Here is a 14154-nt window from a genome sequence, read left to right as displayed (position 1 = left end):
CAATTAAATTCAAAAATACTTTATTAATCCCAGAGGGAAATTCAATGTGGTAACTCATCATCCTGGTTTCATTGAAGAATTGTTCTAGATGCTGATGGCTGTGGGCAGGAAGGATCTCTTGTAGCAGTCTGTCCTACAACGGATCTGAAGAAGCCTCAGACTGAAGACTCTCTGGTGTTGTATGACAGTCTGATGAAGAGGATGCTGAGGGTTGTCTGTAATGTTCTTCACTTTATGAAGAATCCTTCTTTGAACAATCATCTCCAAAGGTTCTAGAGGAGTCCCCAGAACTGAGCCAGCCTTCTTTATGAGCTTGTTGATCTTTTTTAAGTCACTTGCTCTGGTGCTGCTCCCCCAGCAGATGATGGCAGAAGAGATAACACTCTCTACAACAGACTTATAGAAGATATGCAGCATCTTGCTGCAAACATTGAAGGACTTCAGCTTCCTCAAGAAGTACAGTCTGCTCTGTCCCTTCTTGTAGATGCTTCACTGTTGCATTTCCAGTCCAGTCTGTTGTCCAGGTGAACCCCAAGGTATTTATACTTCTCCACCACCTCCACTTCTTCTCCCATGATGGAAATAGGGTTGGATCTGTTCCTGTTTCTCCTGAAATCTACAATCATCTCCTATGTTTTGTTCACATTCAAGATGAGATGATTGTTTCCACACCATGCCACAAAGTGGTCCACCAGTTCCCTGTACTCAGCTTCTTGTCCATCTCTGATACATCCGACCACTGCAGAGTCATCTGAATATTTCTGCAGATGACAGGAGTCTGTTTTGTACTGGAAATCTGAGGTGTACAATGAAAAGGAATGGTGAGAGTACAGTCCCCTGTGGTGCTCCTGAGCTACTGACCATCTGGTCAGACACACAACCCTTTATTCTCACAAACTGTGATCTGTTTGTCAGGTAGTCTTTGATCCAGGTGATTGTTGAAGCCTCCACCTGAGTCTTCTGGAGTTTCTGACGGAGCAAATCAGGCTGGATTGTGTTAAATGCACTGGATAAATCAAAGAACATGACTCTCACAGTGCTGTCTGCCTTTTATAGATGACAGTGAGTTTGCTGAAGCAGGTGTATGATGACATCTTCAACTCCAAGTCCATGCTGATAAGCAAACTGCAGTGGGTCCTGATATGTGCTTGTTTGTCTAGTCAGGTGGGTCAGCAGAAGTCCCTCTAGGACCTTCATGATGTGGGACGTCAGGGCAACAGCACACACACTTTTTGACCTGTTCTCCTCAGGCAGGAGATTGAGGAGCATTAAGTGCAGAACCACTAGACTGAGGAACAGCTTCTACCGTGAAGCTGTTAGACTCATGAATCTTTAACCAGGATTATCACTATGAAAAAAAAAATCACTGTAAAGCCACTTTGATGGTTGATATGTGCTGCTGATTATCCATGCTGCTGATCTCCTGCTGCTGCTTATTCATTCATACTCATCTACTCACACAGACTCGTGTTCGTGCTGCTGTTGTTCAGCGTATTGTTTATTAGTGTTTAGCATATTTCTTAGTTTATATCTTAGATCCTTATTACTGTTTCTTTTTACAATTTTTGCTGTTGTTGGATATAACCAGGACCCTGTGTACACAACTTTGTTCCACCTCATGCACCACACGTAATGCAAATGATGATAAAGATCCTTGAAACTTGTACACGCATACACACACAAGCACACACGTACACGCTACATACATACATGCATAAGTAAAATACGTACATCTGTACATACCTACACACACATACACAGCTCAACTGAGCTGGCTGATAAACAAACACCTCTTACTAGGACTATGGCTGGAGGGTGGGGGCTCTGGACTGTGCTGTGCTTCGACTTTTCCTTAACTCAAACGCCTCCCTCGCCTCACCTGAGGCAGCAACCTAGGAGATGCGAAGGCGCCAGGGGCTGCGTCGCTCACCTGTCGGCTGCGCTGGGGCCCCCAACCCCTACCCACTCCACACGCAAATGTATCTATTTATGTTGCTTTGTGGTGGTGGATTTTTTTGATGCCTCAAACCGTGCCCTGTCAGGGACACGGTGTGAGAGATCTATTTTTTTATACCTCTCTCTCCATATGTTTTCCATTTTTTCTTATCTAAGCAACAAGGGCAGCGCATCTTAGAAGCTGCAGCCCCTTGTGCACTTCTGTCCATCTTTAGGACGGCTGTACAGAAAGTACTTTCACTGTATTTCACTGTGCAAGGATAATAAAGGCATTCTGATTCTGTACACACATACAAACACACCTGAAGCAAAATAAGAAGCATTTGCTGTATTTTTTTTCAAACTCCGTTATGTTTCAGCTTCATTACACAACCACCTCCTCCCAGCAGGCGTGCACACACATGCTGGGTGCAGACAAATTACTTTAGCACAATTTAAAAAAATTTCTTTCACGCTTTTGAAAAACAAGAGCATGTACTTTAAAACTGAGTCCTGTGACAATATGAAGCCATTAGAGACTGATTCCTGCGCTGAAAGTGTGAATTGGACACCTGTTTGAAGAGGTCGGCCTGCACAGCACAGGTACGTAAACTCAACGGCGATTTCTCTAGACAAAAACACTTGTCCCTGTTTGTAGTTTACACCTGACAGATGGTAAATGGACTGTACTTATATAGCGCCTTTCCCTCTTATCAATATACTGAAAGCGTTTTACACTACAATCTGTGCCCTCGTTTACCCGTTCATGCAGCACTCTGCTAGGTCAAAGCTGATTTGAATCTGTAGAGACTAATCAGTGCTTTAGATCACATTCAGACACCGATGGGACACACATCAGAGGCTATGAGGGGTTCAGTGTCTTGCCCAGGGACACTTCAGCATGTGACTGCTGGTGGAATCGAACCCCCAACTCTCCCGTTGGAGGACGACTGCTCTAACCACTCAGCCACAGCCGCCACAGATAGTTCCTGTGTTTGACCTACCTGCTGGGACAAAGGCTTCGTCTCCTCTTCTGTAGGATTCTTGGGTTTCTCTGCCACTCACTCTCTCCACAGCCGCACCGATCAACCAACTCTCAACACCTGCCGCTGATTGGGAAGAACTGCTCTGCTGAGCATGAAAGCTCCCGCCAGATGTTCTCCTGGCGCTGGGTCATCTTCTGCCATTTGGTAATAGAGTAGATGGACAACTTGTGATCTCCTGCTGTGACTCCTGAGTCCTGCTCGTTTGAGTCTTTCCTAAGACCTCCTTTCACTTCGTGGCTCGCCTGTGGATCGATATTGTCCCTTCAACTGCCAAACTAGTACTGGAAAACCACCAACGCTTAGACCTGCGATCTGCTCCTCTCTCCTCCATTACTCACCTCCTCTGGATCTTCATCTCCCTTAAGGAAACCCAGGACCTTGTCTACTTCTCCTGTCTGGCTTCATCTTATGATACTCATCTTGCCCCCTTTCCCTTCCAGCATCGAAGCTGCTTAATCTGTAAATAAAATCACTTACCTCGTGCCTCGGTCTTCTCAGTCTGCTAACTTTGGGTTGATTAACTGTGAACATGATGCATTCTGCTGACTGAAATCTTGTCCTAAAGTCTTGTCAGTAACAAATCTCATCCTGAATGCAAAATGACCCAGCATTCGTTCATGCATGAATGGACGCTGAGGAAACTGCTCCAGACCCTGAACAGTGAATATGTCACCCCCCCCATGATGTCACACTGGACTTTTTTTCTTTGATGGTTTTTCTGGGCGGTTGGCAAATAACGAAATTGGTGCATTACCTCCACCGACTGGTATGAAGTGCGGACCACTCAAGGATTAAATTCATTATACAACTGTGTTAATTTAAGATAATGAAATATTATCTGATGAATTGTACTATGAGTTATTTCTAAAGCTAGTTTTACTTTAATTCCATTTAAATTTTGAATTCAATGTCTTTCTTCCTCATAAGTTTGGCAGTGTAACATTACATGTTCCAATGTCTCATCAGCGTCACAGTATTAACTTTTACCAGTATGGTTCCCTAAAATAAAAAGAGTAATTGTAGGTTCAGTTGTCGCCTTTGGTTCTGTTCATCTCTCTCCTTCCTGTCTGTTCTTGAACTTTTTTCACAGCTTCAGCATTATTGTCTTCATTTGCTCCACTTTAATGTTCTTTTTCCTAACTTCACTCTATGCTGTCCTCCACAGTTACAACATTTATCTTGAGCATTCTCACCACACTCCTCATATCGATGATCACCCCAACATCTTGGACGCCTTTGCTGCCACTGCTGCAATGTGTCCACGTCTTTGACACTTAAAACACCGGAGTGGGGGAGGGACATAAGGCCTAACTGGAAAGCTTATGAACCCGATCTTAACCTTCTCTGGAAGTACATTATTTTGAAATTCAATCATCATAGACAGGTTTTCAACTCTTTCTCCATTTATTGTTCTCGGCAATCGTTTTATCTGACTCACCTCTACACCTTGAATGCTCTTCTTGTTAAGCTTTTAGGTCTTCATTTACACGTATTCCTGTTATCACTCTCCTCGTTACTTTCTTCGCTCCTAAAATCCTGTTCTCTCTCACAGTTTTTCTACAGATATTTTCAATATTCAAAGCTTCGTCGGTACACTCCCATCTCTAAGTGTTTTTGCAAAATAAATATCTCCAGTCTTCTTTTTGAGTTCTCTTGATAGTGCTATCGGACCAAGCTGTATGATGTCATCTTCTTCTTTAAATTTCAGAATTACCGTATTTTCCGGCATATAAGTCGCAGGTTTTTTTTGCATAGATTTGTCAGTCCTGCGACTTATATACGTTTTTTTTTTAAATATATATTCATAACGCAGTTTTTGACTGACGCTTTAAATTTTGAAGAACTGCAACAGCGAGTCCTCTCGTGTGCTCTCGCTTCACTCAGCTGGAGCAGGCGGAGGAACGCTGGAGAGCTAGCTGCCATGGATGGATGGATGGATGGATGGATGGATGGATGGATGGATGGATGGATGGATGGATGGCTGGCTGGCTGGCTGGCTGGCTGGCTGGCTGGCTGGCTGGCTGGCTGGCTGGCCCAGGTGAAATGAAGCAGTTTTAACCATTAAATAAACACATAATAAATGCAATGATTCCGCGATAACGCATAATAGATGCGACTTATCCATCCTTCCATCCATTATCTTTACCCGCTTCTTCCATTTTGGGCCACGGTGGTCGCCGGTTCCCATGTCCAACCATCACTGATTGAGGGGCAGGGTACACCCTGGACATGTCTCCAGTCCATCACAGGGACACAAAGAGACAAACAGCCATTCACTCTCTCACTCACACCTAGGGACAATTTAGAGTGACCAATCAGCCGAACATGCATGTTTTTGGTCTTTGGAAGGAAACTGGAGTACCCGGAGAAAACCCACACATGCACGGAGAGAACATGCAAACTCCAATCAGAAAGGCCCCCCCGAACCAGGATTTGAACCAGAGAGGCAGCAGCTCTACCAGTTGCGCCATCGTGCTGCCCGCCGTAGCAACTTATACGCCGTAAAATACGGTACTTTAAGTTCCTCTTCAACGATGTTCTTGCAGACTACAGTCGTCCCTTCATCTGAACAGTTTTCTTCCAAAGACCTTTTACTAGCCTGCGTCCCTACTTTCAAATTGAATCTTCTCACCCGATTCTTCTTCTTCCTCTCCCACTTCCACTAACAACCTGAGTCCAACCATTCAAATCCATATCCTCATCATCATCTTCTACTTGAGCTGCCATTCCAGTCCAGTCACAAACAGTTTATGCCAAAGCTTCTTTTCGTCCGACACTCCCTTCTTCAATGAACGATCAGACACTTCCAAATGTTTGTCGTGTGTCAGCCTTCCAACCTCACCTTCTCTTCTATGCCGCACCACCTGCTCGGAACCTCTTGACACCCACGCTGGACTCTTACCGCAGCACCGCCAGTTGGAGACTGAGACCACTGAGGTGCTCCACAGAACGCCACAAGAAGTTCTTCCTCCCTGTGATTATCAAACTTTTCAACTCCTCCCTCTTTCTGCACATAGGACAATTAAATTAATCCTGCACCACAACAAACACTTCAATGTTTCTGTCAGCGCCTGACCTGCTTTGGACCTTAACTGTTGGTGTTTTTATATTCTCTGTTTTTATTTTCTGTTTGTTTTTTGTGGCTCCTTGTGCATGTTCATTTGTATTGAAACCCTGGCACAACATTTTCCTCCAGGATCAATAAAAATCTTAATGAGCTGTGCAAAAGTGCCATCTAGTGTACCTATATGTTGTGCAACTCCCAGGAGAGTTGGATTTTAATTCTGCTGCAACTTTTGGGTCAAAAATATCGGATGAGGCCTCAGTTCTTGGGTCAAACTACCCACAAGGCCTCAGTTAATACTGAGACCTTGCAGGTCATTTTGACCCAAGGGCAGCTGGAGGGAGAAAACTTAAATACTTAAGAATAATGATGGATGGACAGATGAATAGATGGATGGACAGATGGATGCTTCTCTGCAGGCGAGGACTGGTAACATCAATAAACTGTTCATTTGATTTCCTGATATAGAGAAGACAAAAATCAACTGGTGGCCTGTGGGCCACATCTGGTCAACGAGGTAATTCTTCATGGCCTGTGAAACAGGGGTGTGTTTATAGATGTGCTTTAATCCCTGTTCTCACGGGATTAGTTTCAGCTAGGAACCACATGCTTTTTGTACACACCAAAAACAGGAGTGTTAAATCTGACACTTTTTCTGAGTTTATATAATTCTCACAGATTCTCAGTTAAACGTACACTTTGAAAAGTTTTAATATTTTAACTCTTTAATAGTGTTAAATATTTGACACCCTTGTTGTTGTTTTATGACACCACTTAAAGTGCACTTTTAACTCAAAATAGTGTTATTCCCTTTCACTGTAAGTGTTCATTTTTTTAACATGCATTGTTATTTTATGACACATTGAAGTGCTTTTAAAACTAAAATTGTGTTATTTCCTTCCATTAATGTGTTAAAATTCATTGTTTTGTTTTACTAAACATTAAAAGTGCATTCTGTGTAGCCTAACATGCGAGTCACCAAATTCTAAGGCTGCACAAAAAAGTTAACGCACACAACACACTCCTTACATCATAAGTTCAAATGTGTTGACAGCAAGTTAAATAAAAAATAAATTAATTAATTTAAAAAAATGTTTTTTCTTTTTATTCATTTTATATATATATTAAAAAAAAAAAACTCCCATCGCCATAGGGATTAGCACAATAATAAGATCAGGCACAACTTCAACAATCATCAACTCCACCTGGAGTGACTCAGTCACAGGTGTTAACATTTAACTCGCTTGATTGACACCACTCGCAGAACTTTTTGATCATCACAAGCGTTAAAACAACTCCCAAATCAACACCCATAAGCTCAAAAGTATTGCCACTGAAAAAAAACAAGACTACAGATTTTGCTGTGAATAATTACGGAGATTGTCTGTGTTGTTAATCCCGTGTGAATCGGCCATGTCAGTAATTTGAAAGGTAAAAATTCCCCCGCAAATTACCTACTATATTTTGCTGAACTTTGAGGTCCTGTGATAATACTAATCCAATGTGATTTAGACAGAAATGGGTGGGATCCGATAGGCGCTTTCTGTTTCCTGGGTGCATTTTTATTTGCTTTTGGCTGCATTGGAGTGCATAAATAACCTTTTGTGTCCTGGACCAGCAAAAACTTATTGACCCGTAACGGTCGCCAAAAAAAAAGAAGAGATTGAAGAGAAGGAGCAAAATCATTTACAAATGGTGGCTCACATCATGCATTGCTCTGCGCAGTAAGAATAATCTGTTTGTAGACCACTATACAGCTGGCCAGCGCTGGCAGGAACACCGCACCGAACTGTGGCTGTAGCCATCTTGAACACACAAGCGGATGTTACGCAATACGAAGTGCGTTAACATCATATCCGGAAGACGTCCGTAAATTTCAGCTAAATCTCAGGCTTAATCTCAATTTTTCATTCAACTTTTATTTAGACAGGTAGATCCCATTGAGCCTCAAGGACTCATTTACAAGAGAGACCTGCTTTATGGTATGGTATGGTATAAAGTTTATTCATTTTAAAAATACAAAACAGTTTCATAACTATATAAAAAAATACAAGAGATTTAAAATGAAAAGCAGCAGAAAGAAGAAAAAAATCTTATTATATCTGCCCCTTTTTTCAAACAATTAGTTCAATCATAATAATTTTCAAGTAACAGAACAAAATGAATAGCTTTCTAATTTTTCTAATTCTAAAACAAAAAACACACTAAGCTACTTCATATATACTTTTTTAACAATTCAGCTTTGATCTTTTTCTTAAATGTACACATTGACTTGGCATTTTTCACATCACTCTCTAGACCATTCCACAATCCAACTCCTTGGATTGAGGTAGACCTTCCCTTCAGACTAGTTCTGAATTTTGGTTTGACAAATATTTCTATCCCTTTAAGATTGTAACAACTTTGTCTTTTAACAAAATTTCTTGGGATATTTAATGGTAATGTGTTATTTTGAGCCCTATACATAACTGATAAAATACTATAATCTACCAAATCATGGAACTTCAATAACTTCAGTTGATAAAATAATGTGCTTGATGGGTGACTGTAATGCTTTCTGGTGATGATTCTTACAGCTCTTTTCTGTAAAATAAAAATGGGTTTTGTAAATGTTTTACACGCTTTCCCCCAAACATCAATGCAATAGATTAAATGTGGAACAATGATTGTGTTATACAACATGTACAGAGCTTTATCATTTAATAATTCCCTGACTTTGTATAGTACTGCAATAGATTTAGATATTTTTGTTCTTACAGAATTTATGTGATTTTTCCATGTTAGCTGTTCATCAATGAATACACCCAAAAATTTCATCTCATTAACTCTACAAATCTCAACACCCTCAATTTTGAATGGATCATCAACAGTTCTCTTTTTGTTACTGAATATCATGTATTTAGTTTTATCTAAATTTAATGATAATTTATCAAGTTTAAACCAAGTTTGTATTTTATCAAATTCTGTCTTCATCATTTCCAACATACGTTTTACATCTTTACCCAAACAGAAAAATGTGGTGTCATCTGCAAAAAGGACACATTTGAGGAGTCCTGATACATTCACTAAGTCATTCACATATAAAATAAATAACTTTGGTCCAAGTACAGAGCCTTGAGGAACTCCACAAGTGATATTGCACATGTCAGATCTTACACCATTTATTTGTACAAACTGTTTCCTATCTTTTAAATAGCTAGATACCCAGTGTAATGCTGGTCCTCTTATACCATATTTATTTAATTTTTCAAGGAGAATAGTGTGGTCAATAGTATCGAATGCTTTTTTTAAAATCAACAAAAATACTAACACAATACTGTTTTTGATCGACAGCAGTAGTTATTTGTTCTATTATTTCCATGAGAGCCATTGATGTAGAGTTTTTTGCTCTAAACCCATACTGACTGCTACTTAGAATGTTTTGTTTAGTAATAAATTCATCTAATCTGGTCACAAATAGTTTTTCTAGAATTTTTGAGAACTGTGGTAATAAGGATATTGGTCTATAATTATTGAACACACATTTATCACCATTTTTAAAGAGAGGAACTACCTTAGCTACTTTCATATTGTCTGGAAATATTCCTTTTGAAAATGATAAATTACAAATATATGTAAACGGCTCGATAACATAACTCATTATGTCCTTTACAAACATCATATCCATGTCCACCCAGTCTTTTGATCTCTTATCTGTAAGATTTTTTACAACATTCATTATTTCTTCTTTGTCAGTTCCATTAAGAAAAATACTGCTGTCACAACTTATAACTGAATGTTTCACATTATTGTCTACTTTTGGTATTTTAGCTGCAAGGCTTGATCCAACGTTCACAAAATGATGATTAAATCCATTTACAATTTCATTTTCATCATGGATTTCATCGTCATCCTTCAAAAAATATTGTGAAATACCTGTTTTTGCTTTATGACTTTTCAGAACACTTTTTATTACTCGCCATGTAGCTTTCATATCACCACTACTTTTATTTAATAAATCACTATAATATTCCTTCTTGTGTTTCCTTATAATCCCTACTAATTTATTTTTATACTTCTTATATTTCTCTTCAGCCTCTTGTGTTCTCAATTTCAAGAAACATGTATACAAATAATTCTTTTTTTTACAAGCATTTCTCAACCCTTTCGTCATCCATGGTTGGTCAACAACGTTTCTCTTTGTATAATTATTTTGCACACAATTCTTTTCATACAGAGCTCCCAAAATATTCATAAACTCATCATATGATCTGTTCACATCATCAACATACACGTCTTTCCAGCTTTGTTTATGTTAATCATCTTTTAATTTATCCATTGCTTTTTTGATGTGTTTATTGTTTTTTTCTTAATTGTAATTTCTTTTGTAATGCTTTGATCATTTTTATAAATCGTGAAAACTGGTAAATGATCAATTCAAAAAACGTTCAATACAAAAACAACTGGACTTTATTTGTAACAGAAGACGTTTCGCTCCTCATCCGAGGAGCTTTCTCAATTCAAAGAGCAGAGAGTGAGAGATTCAGGTTATAAGGCTGAGTGAGATAAGACACACACACATATGTAGATTGGCAGTTCACACCTAAACACCTTAACAGTAGGTCTTTGTTCCTCTCTTGTATTGAACGTTTTTTGAATTCATCATGTCCTGGATGACTGAGAATCTTCACCAGCATACTGGTAAGTGATCACTTAAATCAGTCGTTAAAATACCTCCCATCACATCCCCATTTGTTACATTTGTGAAAATATTATCGATTATTGTAGCGCTATGAGTTTTAATTCTTGTTGGTTTTGATATTAACGGATAAAGATTTAAACTATACAATGAATTTGTAAATGTACCGATGTTATTTGAATCTGTTTTATTTCCCAGGTCAATATTAAAGTCTCCACACACAAAAAATGCTTTTATTAAAACTCTTGTCCAATAGTTGTACGATTTTATCGGTGAATATTTCTATATTTGATCCTGGAGATCGATATACACAACTTATCAATATGTTTTTATCATTCTTGTCTATTATTTCTATTGTTGTTATTTCCATGATATTATCAACAATTATTGACATTTCATTAATTAACTTACATTTAATTTCATTTTTAACAACGATTTATTTGATTTCAACAAAGAATGATGAAAAACAATGGACAACAGCGACAACAATAGACAGTTGTTTTTTTTTTTTAATAAATAGGATGGATAGGATTATTAGGATTATAGGATTGTTTGTTACGAGTACAAATGTTTATTTTTAATGTTTTATGCAGTTCTTGTGCCTGAAGTATTTGTATAGGTTTAATTATAAGGCCTGCAGAGGTTCACTACAACCCTGCAGACGAAAAAGTTCATTGTCATTTTAAAGCTTTGGAAAACTTTGTGGCCCACCTACATTCAGCTGTAAACTAATTCCTGGCAACACACACCCGCAATGTACTGATAATTAATAAATCAGTGTCCGGAAGAGTACCATATGTTTTACTCACAGTATGTGATTCAAACGACTCCGACATCAGCTGACAGTAGCAATTAGCTACTCAGTAGCATTATTCAAACCTCGCTAATATTCTATTCTATTCGCTATTCTTCTTTCTCTCAAGTCCATTACACTTACACTTGTATATATCCAATCTTAAATTATGCATAAGGTATTCACTAAAATCAGATGGGACGCTTTAAAGGCGCATTTAAGAGATCAAGTTACGTCATTTGAAAAATAAAAATAAAAAAATTACTCTAATCAAATATGAAAATTAGAACCAGCAACAAGGAAGAGCTGAGACTTAAAACAAAATGTCTTCTCGCTGAGTCAAAAGTCAAATATTTATAATAATGTGTTATGTATCGTCATCATTGTATGTTCCCATAATATAGTGAAATTGGCTCTGCATTTAACCCATCCACCACCAGGTGGCGCAGTGGGCGGCTATTGAGAGCACCCGGCTAGCAGCTGGTCATGAGGTGTCCTGCTCAGAAACCACCAGGTGCACAGTGACTGGGGATTGACCCCGTGACCTTTGGGTCCCGAGTTGGCTGCTCTGCCTCTGCACCATCTCGGCCCCCATTAGTAGCAGAAATGTTTCATATGAACATAATACACAAACGGCTCAACTTCTGGCTATTAAAACACAAAGTTTGAGAGAAAAATAAATTCTTGGTCAGTTTTGAATTGAAATGGTTGTTTATCGCTATGTGTCCCTGTGATGGACTGGCGACCTGTCCAGGGTGTCCCCCGCCTCTCACACAGTGATGGCTGGACATGGGCAGAATGGATGGATGGATGGATGGATGGATGATGGACATGATGGCTAGTTGGATGAAATGATGGATGGATGGATAGATGAATGGCTAGTTGGATGAATGGATGGATGGATGATGGACAGATGGATGGCTAGTTGGATGAAATGATGGATGGATGGATGATGGACATGATGGCTAGTTGGATGAAATGATGGATGGATGGATAGATGGATGGCTAGTTGGATGAATGGATGGATGGATGATGGACAGATGGATGGCTAGTTGGATGAAATGATGGATGGATGAATGGATGGATGGATGATGGACAGATGGATGGTTAGTTGGATGAAATGATGGATGAAGAATGGATGGATATATGGCTAGATGGATGGATGGATGGATGAATGAAATTATGACTGGATGGATGAATGGATGGACAGACGGATGGATAGATGGACAAATGGATGGATGACAGATGGATGGATGGATGAATGGATGGATGTTTCATAAAATGATTCTTCTACCCATTTTCTTTATCCCCTTATTTCTGTCTTTGTTTCAGGGGAGCTGGACAGGTTGCAGGTCTAGGACATTAAAAAAAAATCTGTTTTCCTTATTAGAAAATTTTTTCCAAGTCTAGCGAAGGCCCAGTAACGACGAGAAACTGTCTGACCAGAAAAACCTCTGCAGTTCTAATTACATGCCGGGAATTCAACAAGATTTTTCCTCCTTCTTCATTTCAAGCCACCTCTGATCAGTGTCGCCTGCAACGAGACACAGAATTCTACAAAGTGAAATAAATCTAATGCATGTCATTACTCAGCTCAAGATGAAGAGAAATAACATTAAAGGCTGGTGTTGGGGTGCTAACCGCTCTCCTTTATTATCATATTTTTGTGTAACAGTTCTTTGTAAATGTGAATTTGGTGCACAACTAAGACTAGCCGGTTCCTTGATGTCATCTGTTAAGACAGAAAGACTTCTCTGCATCAGATGCATTATTAAAGTCTGACCTTATTCAGTTTTCATATCTTAGGGCACAACATTACAGTATGTGTCTCGGTGGTCCTCTCTGGCATTTCTACTGCAGGATAGACCACGTAGTTCCATCAAATGGTGTGAATGGTGTGCAAAACCAGCAGTGAGGAATGGAGGTGAAAGGCAAGGCAGAGAGGACGAGACCATACAAAGAAGCTGCGGCGCAGATCTAAAGCTGCGTCTCTGCAGGGAAAGCAAAGTCTTCTGCAGCTGTTATGGCCTTTTGACCTGCCAGTGGGGTGGGGAGGGGGTGCACGGCCATGCTCCCATCTTTATTTATTTATTAATTTTTTTTACACATTTACTGATCCACTGTTGCTGTGCAAAAATAATCCACAGTCCACAGTGTAAGCTCCTTATCTACAGTAAAAAAAAAAGAAGCTGCAGAGCAGATTATTTGAGATCCCCCCACAAACATTTAGACTTAAACACAAGTTAAAATATGTTTAAACAATGTAAACTATTGTTTAGAGAACAATTATCACAAAAATAAGCCCTGCACCAAACTGACTTAAAAAAAATGTTAACTCTATCATCCATCTATCCTTCCTTTCCTTCCTTGTAATATTTATCCAAACACAAATTGTAAGAAAAAAGTTCTACCGTGTTGTTTAATATGTGTAATCAATAAACCAACTTTTGTTAAAATTTACAGATTTAACAATAATTTTCAAGTTAAAGGTTTTTAGTGGGGAAAAAAAACACGTGTTTCCAAACACGTTTTATTATTATTAATATACTTTTAGTTTTTTAAATATGATTTGGCAAATATAAAAGATACTGAACAAATCTATCCTGGAAAAGCAGGTTTAAAAAATAATAATAATAAT

This window comes from Nematolebias whitei, chromosome 12, assembly GCF_014905685.2.
Source record: "Nematolebias whitei isolate Nwh7 chromosome 12, NemWhi1, whole genome shotgun sequence".
In the NCBI taxonomy this organism is placed as follows: domain Eukaryota; kingdom Metazoa; phylum Chordata; class Actinopteri; order Cyprinodontiformes; family Rivulidae; genus Nematolebias; species Nematolebias whitei.
This window is presented reverse-complemented; position numbering follows the sequence as displayed.